Raw genomic sequence first — 13,585 nt, forward strand, 5'->3', positions numbered from 1 at the left:
CAGCCCCCGGCCGCGGCTTCTGCTTTAACTCTTCCCTTCCCGCCGAAGGAGGCGTTTCGGTCACTGTCAGGGCCGGTGCACCTGCCACACGGCTCTTGGCTAGAACATCTTAATCAGCTTTAGTGAAGGGGATTTACAACGTGCACTTACACACGACCTGTAATTCATGTTGATACCTTCTTCGTTCTTTTTTTTTCTGTAAACTCACAGATTTTCTTTCATCCAGGACCCACCAGGCTACGAGAAGGATGAACTTCATCAGGCTCCCAGCTGAGATTCTGGAGTATTATTTAAGCTGTCTGAACACAGTAAGCAACACAGATAAAATAATCATCAACAGCTGAGCTGTGTTTGTATAGCTCTGCTCATTCGCCATCTAAATCACATTCTCAGCAAGAGATGGACAAATGGCTTCTTATCCAGTGGGTCAAGGAAACATCCCACGATTCCTCCACCTACTCCAAAGGCTGCCCACGATCACACACGTCACCTAATTTCCATTCCTAGAAGAAAGGCTGGCAATCACCGGGTTCCTCAGCAGCTCACCTCAGCTAAAGGGCCTTCACAGCCCTTGCTTCTTTATCAGTCATTGCACACTCTGCTCTTTCTCCTTTTCCCAAAATCTTCACAAATGTCCTACGCTTCCCTGGATCAAAACTGACTGCTTTGTTGTCAGCTGTTCATTTTAATTCTTCCATCCAGCCCTCCCCCAGTTTGGCAGGCTGCTCCTAGAAATTCTGCTTCAGACACTACTTTCTTAGCATGGTCAAATTAACGTGCTTCACCTCTTGTAGAAGCAGAAATCAATTAAGATCTCTTTTTTTAACAGAAGTTATGTACAGAGAACATAAGTATCCCAATGCATCCTACAAGTTGTCATATATTAAAAAACTATGCAGCTGATTTTTTTTTTAATTTAGCTGTAAACTTGTACCTTTTCAGCATGCATTGCATTATTCTAAAAAAAGGCCCATCCATTCCATTGTCACCAAGAGGCAGGTGATGTTATTACACTGTCAGCATCCGTAAGCACTTCAGGGAGTCACTTGTGACAGCTTTTAAACTGCATTTACTTTCTCTTTTTCTACTTACAGTGCTCCTTCAGAGATTACTGGTAACTCTGTCCCCTGTCTCCTGCAGTCTGGGGAGTTTGATGGCAACAAGCCTTCTTTTTCTGTGATCGTTCTGAGCAGACCATTATAATGAGAGCAAATAAATTGTTGTGGGTCGGAGATCTTGGAGATTTCCATTTACAGAGAACAAGCTTGGAAACAGGTACTTCTGCTTTGAATAGATAAACACGGAGAAAATGGCAATTGATACTAAAGTTAACCAGACTAAAAAGAATGAACAGTTTTAGTTATGTCAAACATGGGCTTTGGATGCATGAGGATTATGTGCAATGATCTGTTTGCATACTCCTGGAGTCGACTCTTATAAATGTTTTGTGATCAGATATTCTTATGTGAGATTGAGTCTTGAATGTTTTTAAATGCTTTCACAGCAGTGCTGAAAGCCAAGATTGTAAAATTCAGACTTGGTCCTGGAATTCTGCTAGATTACAAATCATGATGTGACCTCTGCCCATAATACAGAGGTCAGTTGAAAGGTTCACTTGAAAGCAAGGAACTGGCTAAATTTATTCATAAAACAGAGTATTGTGTTTTAGTTGAAGTTTTTATTCCAGCATTGCAAAAATTAATGCATTGACTTTTAAGTATTGCAAATAGAGTCCCTGAAACGTATGTGCAAATTCTTGACCAACCTGTAATAAAGCTAATGCTATAGTAAAAAACCATAGGCAGATAAAAATGCCATCATTTATGGTCACTTTACCTTATATCACTCTGCTTCCATTCTGCAGACTTCATAATCCATATGCTTCAGTTATTTTACTTAGTAGAAGAGGTCCAGAGCTTTAAAAGACTCAAAACACTGGAAACCTCCACCCTCACCCCAAGAAATTGCCGCTAAATAAAACCCTTCTTTAAAAGATTTTCTCCGAAACTCTATATTTAAGATGGTATAGGCACTCTGAAGTCACCATAGCAATGAAAATTCGTGTGTCTGTAGCAAAACTGGCCTTAAACAGATCTTATTAACTGTCTGTAGGAGCAAATATACTTTAGAGAGACAGCAAAGGTAGCTGAACAACCCAGATATTTATGTTAAGTCCAGGTACACTTACCAAAGCTATAACAACAGCAACATAGCTGAATATAACTCTGAAATAACTTTCCAGCATTATTCTCCTCATGGCATTCAGGTTAGCAGTTAATCATTAGCAACTTCACACCAGTCAAGCAGAGAAAAGCCCCTGAATCAACCCAGCTAGACTGGTTAATTTCTGAGAAACCAGCTGGCTACATCTGCTGAGGGATTTATAGCCTACAGCCCTGTGTGTGGTTCAGTGGGATTTGTTAGGAGCAGAAGCAATGAAGTATTTGCCAAAGGCATGGGATCGCACAGGTGTACAAGTTTTTTCACCTGGATTAATGGCAAAACTCTGCCATGTGGGAACACTTCATCCCAAAGGAAAAAATCTTAATAGCCTTAATAATTTGAAATAGTAAGATACCATTACTACTGTGTCTTGCCTCTGCAGCTATGGCAGAGCGAGCTGCTCAAAAAGAAAGTTTCTTTGGTTTAAGCTTTGGGTTTCAAATTTAAAAGAAATTGAAAAACCTGTGCATTTGTGTTCAGAAATTCCTTAGGGTACTGGCATCCTGAGGTTTCACTTACCTTGTTTCAGTACTGAGACATATTTTTAATCAAGAAAGCTAGGAAATGCTCACGCTTGTTTTGGTAGTGTGAAAAAAACCTTACTCCCTGAGTAATGTTAAAATGAAAGTAAATTTTTTCCACTGAAACACTTTAAGTGTGATTATTAAAGTAGTAGTTTAATTTCTCTTTATCTTGGCAGGTGTGAGACATACCTTTCTTTTTTTACTGGGAGAATCCTTAAACAGAAACCAACATTTTGTAAACCAAATTTCTGTAAGGCTTCCCAGAAAAAACCCCCAAAATCAGTCATGGAACCCCAGCTCTTCCTATGTAAGTGATAATTGATATTAATAAAACTAAAATAATAAAAAAAGAAATCCTACATACACACAAATCCCAAAGCTCTTATCTGTCACTATTTTGCTCAATTTTAAACTATTTTGCTTGCCTGTATTGTTAATAGAGCTTTTCTGTAGTAAAATGCTGAAGATTCCTCTGGCTGCATGCATTTGAAAACAAGTTATATGTTTGGATTTTCCGTATATTGTCAACTATTAAAGGGGAAATAGCTTAACTATGGTCAAAGAAGCAGAAAAGTCCCTCTTGATGGGTTTTTAAGACCACCTGAGAGTGCTCTGACCTGAAGCACAGAGCTCCATTACAATTTCAGTGTGAGCGCTGGCCCCGTAATGGTCACAAATATTCAGTTATTGATTCAGTGGTCTCTGGGACACTTGAGGCATTTTTTTCCCTCTTCCATCCTGTGAATACACATGGCTTCCTTCAACTTTGAAGGGAATTCTTCCAGTAGAAGGAGAACTTTAGCTAGTTTGCAAAACTATTGCTCCTCCAGTGACTGTTTCTACTCGCTGTGTTTTATCTTTGTCTTACTTCTATAGTTCCTAAGTGCTCTGACAGCTGTCAAGTCTTCCTTCTTCTTGGGGTCAATGGCAGCATTATCAACTGTCTTCACTGGCTGAAGGCTGCTAAGCAATTGTGTGGACAGGTAAACTAAATCTTTGAAGTGAAAGAGAGAAAACTTTTCATTCCCTATAAAAGTTACCCTAAGGAGAGGCAGAAAGGGTTTTGATTCCAACAAGACTTGGATTAGAAAATAATGAAATACACAGCACATATTTGTTGCTCATCTGGGGCTTTAGTCAAAGCTTGCTGAAGTCAAATGAAAGATAATCTTTCTGCTGAGAATTTTTTAAAGAGAGAAGGGTGTCCAGAATACTGTATCATTGCTTTTATAAATCTAGATGAATACCCCTTTCCTTCCTCTCCCCCTCTTCTGATGGATAAAGCATCATAAAAATCTTGAGGTCATTGTAGAGAATAGTTATCTGCAATGAAAGACATGGTTTTACTTAGCTGAAACCTGATGACTTTAAAACCCAACAATAACAGGGTTTTAATGGGAGATGAAAGGAGAACGAGAAAGCAGAGAAGATAAAATATTGTGGGAGTGAAATGACTGCAGCTCCTTTAAAAGTTATTGCTTTTGACTCTTGCTCAGTTCAATAGCAATATGAAGCATAGAAATAAGAATTTCTGGGTCTAGCTACTATATAATAAAATGTTAAGATGGTGATCAGTTGGGTTTCTTATGAAGAGATGAGCCCAAAGGCAAAGAACTGTTACACATTAGCTTTCCCAAGGGTACTGTATTCTCACCTGCTCTAGTAGGAATTAATTCCCCCAAATTCTTTGCCACTTTTAAAAGACATCATTTCCAGGCATTAAAATTGCAAATGGTCTGAGCATATTGTGACAGAAAAAGTTCAGAATGTTGAAGAAAATGAATATATTGAACTCTTTCCTCCTACTGCCAGTCCAGCTCAGGAATTGTAGGGGAGAGTATAGACATATACTACTTTTTGTAAATGGCCAAAGATTTAAATGTTACATTTGAGAGTAGACCAGCTCAGCTTGGATTATATGGGTGAAAGTCGGTCTTGCCTCTTTCCATGCTGTCTCTACTGAGACCTTTCATTAGCAGCCGTCAGTTTCCTTTATAAGATAGTCTTCAGTTTCAGTTCTATTCAAGCCACTAGTATGTCATAAAAATTTAGATAAGCCTCAATTACATTCAGAGAACATTAAATTATAGTGAGAAATTATGGGTATACAGTTTCTAATGGAACAAGGAGAAGAAATATATAGCAGAGAAATTCCATTAAGTCAGTCAGCTGCAGTCACTGAAAATGTCCCCATGGGTCTAGGATGGAGGGTTCAAACACCTTTTTTGTAACCACTCTCAAGTTAGTGACAGCATCTTGGAGAGGTGATTTCTTTCACGAACTTAGATAGGTGAGGAAACTAGGGGGCTCAGCGCTGAATGAAAGCCCGGTGCCTCTCCCAGTCCAAAAGGCAAAGTCCTAATTCCCTGGTGCACCAGCTACATCACAGCCACCCTGCTGCGGTCAGAAAGGGTAACGGCCAGATCTCGGAGCCCTCTGGGACATGTGGTTCAGGAGCACCGATCTGCCCTACAAGCGAGATGCCACCAGTCAGCTCATCAGCGGTATCTTGCAGCTCTGTGACTGGCTGCAGGGCCAGTTTGGTTCAGATTGCTTCAGGAATATAAAGGGAGCAGCTTGTCCCCATTCATGCTGGAGATATTTTGAATGAAGCCCTTTCCAACATTCCCAGGGTAATGTAATTTGCTTCAATGTGAAGCGTGTAGCATCCTGATGTCAAGCACAGTTTGTGATAACACTTAACTGTTTGTTTTATTGACTTAGCAAAGCACAAATGCCAGTTCCTTATTTACACTCAGAAAATATATGGTAACTTAATAAAAGACTTAAAGAAAACTATCTTGAGATATTCTGACCTTTGGAGATATTTAGGCGCTGCAAAACAACCCACACCACCTCCCTTCATAAAAAGAAAAAAACCTCAGTTTTCTTATTGTCTCTATGTAAACATTACACAATCACACACATTTTGTTAAAATTTTAGCCTTTGTAAAAGATTGATAAATAGCTGCAAGTCAGGCTTCAAGTCCTGATCTGTAACATCCCTAAGCTTTGAGTAACTCTGGCAGTTTTGAAGGATTGGTTACTCTGGGCTGTCCAAAATCATTACTGGTACACATGAAACAATTTTTTGACTGTTATTGTTGGGGATTTCTATTGGGTCTGGCTGAGATGGAGTTAATACTCCCCATAGCAGCCCTCATAGCACTGTGCTCTGCATCAGTAGCTAGAAAGGTGTTGATAGCACACCAGTGTTTTGGCTACTGCTGAGCAGTGCTGGCACAGCATCAAGGCTGTCTCTCCAACATTTTTGCCCCCCCCTCAATGGCAGGCTGGGGCAGGGCAAGATCTTAGGAGGGGACGTAACCAGGACAGCTGACCTAAACTAACCAAACAGATATTCCATACCATATGACGTCAGCTCAGATATAAAAGCTAAGTTAAGGGAGACGGAAGGGGGGGCATTTTGTCTTCCGGAGCAACCACTACGTGTACTGAAGCCCTGCTTCCCGAGAAGCGGCTAGACATCGCCTGCTGATGGGAAGTAGAGAATAACATCATTTGTTTTTTCTTTGCTTGCGCGCACGCAACCTTTGCTATCACTTTATTAAACTGTCCTTATCTTGACCCACGAGCCTTTTGTTATATTTTCTCCCCCCCTGTCCAGCTGAGGAGGGGGAGTGATAGAGCGGCTTTGGTGGGCACCTGGCATCCAACCAGGGTCAACCCACCACAGGATTGTAATGAAGGAGAGTACAGAAATATTGAAGGTGGCTGCAGGGCAGAGGAAGGGTCAAAAGGCAGAGAAAATTAAGCTTATTTCTTAAACTACATGCAAGTGATGCCACATGAGTCAACACTGGTTTCCTTTTCATATATTTTTCTGTAGCAAGTCATGAAAGATGAAAAGTATCTGTGAAACAGTATTTACATTAGTTCTCCTTCATTTTAGGGCTTCCAGGATGTTCCCTTCTTTCTCCTTTCTACTCACAATTCATACTTTGACTTTCCTCTGTCTTCCAAGGTTAGTTTCCTGTCCTCAGGCTACAGACAGGTGGATTCTTAAAAAGATAAATTTAACAGGATAGTCAAAACTGCTACAGAGGTGAGAAGTCTCAAAAGGAGTAAGATTGGTTCTACTTTACATTGATCAGAGTAGTATACCCAGGACACTGTAAAGCAGGAAAGAATCTAGCTATTTCCACACTTCATGTAAATATGGAGTTATTTTTTGCACAAGGGATACTTTAGCTATAGCAGGATGCAATTACCATGCAAACTCATCTAAGTGGTTTTCTAGGCTTCTCAGTCAACATTTTCCCAGTGTGTCATTTATTGATGTTTCCTATTAAAATGCACCCAATACAACATATGCAGCATCCATCCTCCTCTTGCAAGGCAGATTGTTTTGGATTTTAAAGATTGGGGATTCAGGTATGAAAATATGTAATAACTGACTGCATTCACAGGCTTTTCAAAACCCTTGGATTTTCTTCGCAAAATTCACCATGGTAACAGAGATAAAGCAAAAAAAGCAACACTTCAGCCAAAAAGGAATAGTGTTAAAGTTCTGCTTTTTGAGCTTTCATTCCCCATCAACTTCACTTCTTTTGTTGGTGAATTAAATAAACAAATATTAGTTAGCTGATGTACACAATTCACTGTGCTGTGGCTTGTTTGGAATTTTCTTTTTAAGTATGTTTATTCTTTTGTGGTAGTAAGGAAAAAAGGCTGGAACTGCAAATAACGGTTACATGTGACTGTGTATTTTGTATACTGGTTGATGTAAACAGCAACCAAAAATGTGAGTTTCTTGTTTCACAAGTGCTGCTGAGAAAGAAAAGTGCTGAGGCTTTGAAGTGGGTCAGTTTTTCATTACAAGACTCAGTGTGCATTCACTTGGTTTGTTGTGTTGACTTTCAGGAGAATGAAAACAGAAGCAAAGCTACAAAGGCATAATGTTTATAGAAACTCTCAAAAAGGAAAGTGGAGAGTGGCTTTTCCTGCCGTGTGAAAAAAGTTCAATGGCCTGTCTCTTTTCACTTGTGAAAACCCTCAGTCTGTATCTGTTGCCTCATACCCATGGGATCATAAAATTTCTAACCAGACCAGTTCTCTTGGGCCTGGAGTCCTGATCCTCCTTTTCTTCAGCTTTTTTTTCACAATACAAAGCACATCCTCAGATTGCTTAATGACAACTAGTGGCCCTGGAGGCACCTGCTCTGAGTCCCCATCTGAACAAAAGAAAGCCTCAACTCTTCATGAGTTTTGTCTCCTGTTGCTAATGGCACACTCTAAAGAAGAGTCTCAAAGTTTGATTGTGTTCATGGAGAGTTTCTTGTCAATAACCCATAACATATGTTTCATTGCCACTATAATGCTACCACTATTACCATTCATAACTCAGCAGTAGACAGCAAAAAAGGCGTATTTTACTGAGATGAAAAAGAGCCTTAAAGTTTTAAGCTGCTTTCTCTCAGTGCATAAAATAGCCATTTTGAAAGCCTTCATGCCAGAAGCACTTATGTACCCTATCACCTTAAAATAATCTTTTCCTTTTCTCCTTTGCGTTGCCTTTCGAGAAAGGGCACTTTATTTGAAAAAAGTTGAATGAAAACTTCTTGAGGAAATACAAAGCATGCTTTTAGAGTGCACTTACGCAGTGAAAATGGTGCTAATTGTAACCTATAACTTTGATCTACAGGAGTGAGTGATGAGGGGAAGAAAACAGTTACAGCTCTATAATAAAGTGCTATTCATTTTGTCACTTGAACCCATGAAACAGATGGATAGAGGAAAAGCTGACAGAGGAGAACTAGAAGACAATCTCTCTTCATGGTACGACATGAACTAAAACCAGTATCCTCTGAATTACTACAGTGATCCAGGTTCAGCCAGGGAAGTGAGACCTGCATTACCTTTTTTCTAGGACAAGGTATTTTGGGTGCATAAAATCATCTAGAGGCTGCATGTGCTCTACATTATCATTGCTCTTTGCCCCCAGAAAAGAAACTGGTGGCACTTTTTTAGCCCATCCTCCAAAGAAGAAATGTGAGAAGTCACAGACACACCCCCAAAATACCATTAAACTTAATCTCAGAGCCGTTAAAAATGTCTTTACCACAGGTTAGGGGACACCCAGGCTCTATTTTTGCTTTTTTGGCACCCCTACAGCTTCCCATTCAGGAGCCTGTTGCAAACACATCTTCTGCCTGGTTCCTGTTTAGATGCTTAGTTGGTGGTCATGTTCCTCAGCTCCTTACTGCTGTTTTCTAGCAAATAATCATAACTATACCTCAAGCTTTTAAAGCACCCATGAGCTCTGTTATGAACGTTCACTCCACATGTGGAGGCAGAGCCTTGCATTGCATAGCTATTCTTGGCTCATGGGACTCTGGCCTGTGAAGGCTTTCTGGCTTGTGGAATAAAATCTGTGAAAATCTGATTTTCCTTCTCCCGAGGTGACCCCCCCTCTTGTAGCTCTCTAAAGTGGTCACAAGGCTCCTGTTGCCCCTAAGGAATGAGAGCATACTTTCTGTGCTGGTGCAGCTTTGCAGCATGGAGGCTCAGTGAAGGTGGATCTAGCCCTGTAGGTCTGTGAACGGCTGAAGTACCAAGAACTTAACTGCTGACACTTCATGAAATTCCAGATAAAAATGACTAGGAAACTTTTCCCCAACTATAACAATAAACCTTTCCCCAGTATTTGCTTTTCTCCTTTAAAATACAGGAGTTTGCATCTAATAGCTACATTTTTCGAGTGTCAGTTTTACCTTCTCCATTGGGTTTGGTTTCAGGAGCAGCAGCAAATGCTACCGGCCACTCAAACACAAGTGTATCTGTGTCAGGCCTTGTCCTTTCCGTAAAGTATGTACTCCTCCAGAGCTATCCTGTAGTAGGTCACAGGGTGACCCTGTCATGTTCTTGATAGCCTGAACCCAGGATGAACTGTTTAATAAATACATTCCTTAAGACAAGGTCTATTATTGTATCTGTAAATATACATATAAATAGCTGGAGAAAACTAGAGAAGTTATCTTTTAATTAAAATAACTTCTAGCATGTTTAAACATGCACACTTTTCAGAAGCATGAGGTAAAGAGATGGAAGTATTTTACAGAGGCTTAACTGGCTGGGTATGTTTCTTTGGCTTCTAAGGACTTTAAAAGTCTTTCCTCTGGTGGCTTTTCCTCCCTGGAGACATCTCTGTGGCTTCTTTGAGAAACTGCTTGCTCTTTCTGTAAAAGTCTGCAGATTAGCAGTGAAATAAGGCTCTTTTATGTCATTCTGGCATCAGTGGAACATAGTTTTCTGAGCTACTGACTGCAAGGGTCAAAACTTACTGCAGAAATTTCCTGTTTTCTGTTATTTGGGTTGATGGTGTTTTCCATGCCTTAAGGAAGTAAGAAGGGAGAAGCTGAGAACCAGGAAGATGCTTTCTTGTGGAGGATTTTCCTATCCAAAACTGAATCAGAAAAATTTCTCTGCTTTCTGAATCCAGACGAGATCAGAATACTGTTTCAGTATGCCTCAACATATTTGAGTGATTAATAATGTGCATGAGAGAGATTAATGAAATACACAGAATGCTATTGTATGTTTGAGTTTAAAAGTAAAAAAGCATGGGAATAAAGGAATTTCAAGGAAAATAAATAGTAGCTCTAACTTCTTTATTGTGGAATACTCTGACCTGTGGGTTGCTAGTAGCTAGAAAGCTTTATCTTGTGAAACATCACTATACTTTTGTTTTACAGCCTTTTCTTGAGTGTATGTAATTGGCCATTATCAGACTTCTAGATATGCATTTTTCATTTGGCTATGGTCATTACCAGATATGGGAAATAAGATAATTTTTGAGCTGTCTACAGTGGGGAGGCAAATATATGTCACTAACATAACTCCAGCAGTAGGAAAAGTTTAAATATTTTAGCCATCAAAACATAACTACTTTCACTCAGAAAGAAAGCATAAAGGCTGTAAACTCTTCCTCATTAATTTTTTTGCTGTTTAACCCTATGAAATGATTCTAACAAGTTGACTGTGTTAGATCCTAATGAATAAAGCATATGTATTATACAGAGTCTGTTCTTGGGTGCAGATTTTCAATTTGTTCTCTGTACATTGTCCAGTCTATATGAATGTATGTTAGTGGATTTGTGCCATCTTGGGCTTAAAGAGAATTTTGATCAATCAGAGGAGGGACTGTCAGGACTCTTCTCTTGCTTATTCCATATCTTTGTCCTATTCCTACACCTCGCCTGCCCCTCAAACCCCTGGATATTAAGAACATTGTAAAGAAAGGCCAAGTTATTAGAAAAAAGAGTCTGGTCCTACTATTCAACATGCTACAAGTAACATTCTGATAGTGAGGATCTTCTAAGCTCCATGTAGATTGGAAACATATGGGAAGTGTAAGTAATTAGATAATTATGTATCCTATAATGTCAAGAGATGAGATGATGGTTAATAAACTGGTGTCTTTTCTCCTTTTTTTTCCTTTCCAATTTTAATAAGCCCTTAACAAATACTTAGATTTATCCTTCTTAGGACTTTTCTTGCTTTATTTCTTCTTTTTTTTTTGATTTATGTGAATGGCATTTACAGGTAGCCTAACATAAACCTGCTGTGATAGACAAGCTGAGAGGTCATCAATATTCGTACAATGAAAGCTGAATGCACATTGGGAATGAAAAGGCTTAATCACCTTGCTGGTGAAGGAATGAGGCCTGGTGGTGAATACAGTGAAAAGCTAAAATAAGGTGTTAACTTCTAGACCCAGTAGTGAGTAGGTAGATACTCACTATGTCTTCTGATGAAGCAATCTGCTGAGGGAATGAGCTGCTGCTCAGAAACAAGTGCATTTCTCCTGCCTGACATTCAGCAATGTTCCTTCCCTCCTGTTCTGTTGTCTCTCCTTTTGCATTGTGGTATTGAAAGTAGATTGCAGTGGATCAGCACAGATTGTGCTGAACATCCCTCCATTTCAGAGAGCAGAATTCAGAGCTTTGACAAAGGTTTCAGTTGGCAAGGTAATAAGGTCATAGGACCAGTAAAAGTTTTGGACTTTAAAAAATGATTGGCTTGCTGCAAAACAATAAAATTAACTGAAATGTTGATTTGAGTAGGCTTGCTCAGTAAGCTCAGATGTAGCCATGAAGGCCCTAGCAATGTGAGAAAAAGTTTAGTATTTTTAGTATTTCAAATTTTTAATGATAAGTAGTTTCTATCTTGAATGTTGTAATCAATGTTTACTTCAAAATAAAATTGATTTTCAGTCAAGCAGATGAAGGGAGGTCATTTTGTGCTGTCTCAGATTCTGCCTAACACATTATTACTTACACACTGGTCTCCGGAAGAGATTTTTAATTTTTCGATAAAGTTTTACATGGTCATCTGGCAGCAAATTCTTCTTACTAAGCAATTTTGACAGAATGCAGATGGAAGCAATCAGAAAAGTTTTTCAGAAATAGGGCTGATTGATAGTTCATCTTCTCCAACTCAATACTCACCTACACATTACTGAACACATCATGTGCTATAAGGAGTGTAAACAGGAGAGAAAAAGTAAAATCTCAATGAAGGATACAGATCAATAGGAGATTCACACAGGCTTTAAGAAGTTTTGAATCACAGATCTGTCTGCAGATGGTGGTCTGATAATTTAACTAAAAAGAAAATGGACCCTGTCCACATTCTTGTTTTGTTATTCACCAAATGCTATAATTTCTATCTCCATGAACTACTCAATGCAGCATTTTAAACTAGCACATGAATAACACTTTTGCTTAGGTGCACTTTATATGGCTCATAAACACTTTTTGAGTCTCAAAACTCAGATGAATATTTTCCCCACAGTTGTGTATTCCAAAGGGAAAGGATTAAAAATAATTGCAGAATTTCATCTCTTTTTTCCTACTGCCTTTTAGCTGTTGTAGAATTTTTAATTTAAAATCCTTTTTAAACATCAGAGATTTTGCTTGAACCATATGACAGGCTGACAAGTGTAGGTGAAAAAAGGTGATAAGATCACTTAATAAATATTGCTATAACTAAGCTAAGAATTTATTTAAATATCCTTTTTGTTGGAAATGCGTATTTAATTTTTTTTCCTGTATTTATATTCATGTCAGCAAGAACTAATGACTTTTACTGGAAAGCTTTCTCAAATCTAAAAAGAAATTTTTGGGCACAGCCTAGGCAGTGCTGTTATTCACCAGATTATCATTTTCAATTCTGCTTTGTATGACCTATAGCCAAATCTGAAAGCTGAGCTCAAAGATCTTCTTCCAGACCTTAGGGGAGTGCTGTCTCTACACAGATTGTTCTGGTTTGGGTCACTCACCCAATGTCTGCTGCCTTTATCTTTATTTAGTTTTAGGAAGACTATACTTTCTTCCAAAGCACCATTTTTATTTGATGAAAGTCTCTTTTTCCACTCAGCCCCAGGGGGTGTGACAGTCAAGAACAGAATATGGATGCCTGGCTCCTGGCCTAGTTGCAGTGAGTGGAGGCATCTCCTCTAGTGATTACAATAAAGGCAAAAGTATTGTTTGTGTTTCTCTGCCATAACTCCTATTTTGTTGATTCTCAGGGTAACCCACCATGCCCAACCCGCTGTTCTTTGAGAATGACAAGGAAAAATAACCTGCTGATATTCTGTTCCTTAGGAAGTGCTAGAGTCTAAAATGATGCCACTGCCTTTTTTCAGAATTTAACAGGGTAAAATAGGAATTTATAACATTTCTAATCCGACACACTAAAAAGACATGACAATGATGGCACCAGTTTGAATAGCTCTAGCAGGTTAAGTTTGAAAGGTATGAGCATACCCAGCAGTGAAGCGCTTAAGTAATTTGAACAGAAAATCACACTTATAC

The sequence above is a fragment of the Haliaeetus leucocephalus genome, unplaced genomic scaffold (genome assembly GCF_000737465.1).
Source record: "Haliaeetus leucocephalus isolate CR32 unplaced genomic scaffold, Haliaeetus_leucocephalus-4.0 Scaffold439, whole genome shotgun sequence".
Taxonomy (NCBI): Eukaryota; Metazoa; Chordata; class Aves; order Accipitriformes; family Accipitridae; genus Haliaeetus; species Haliaeetus leucocephalus.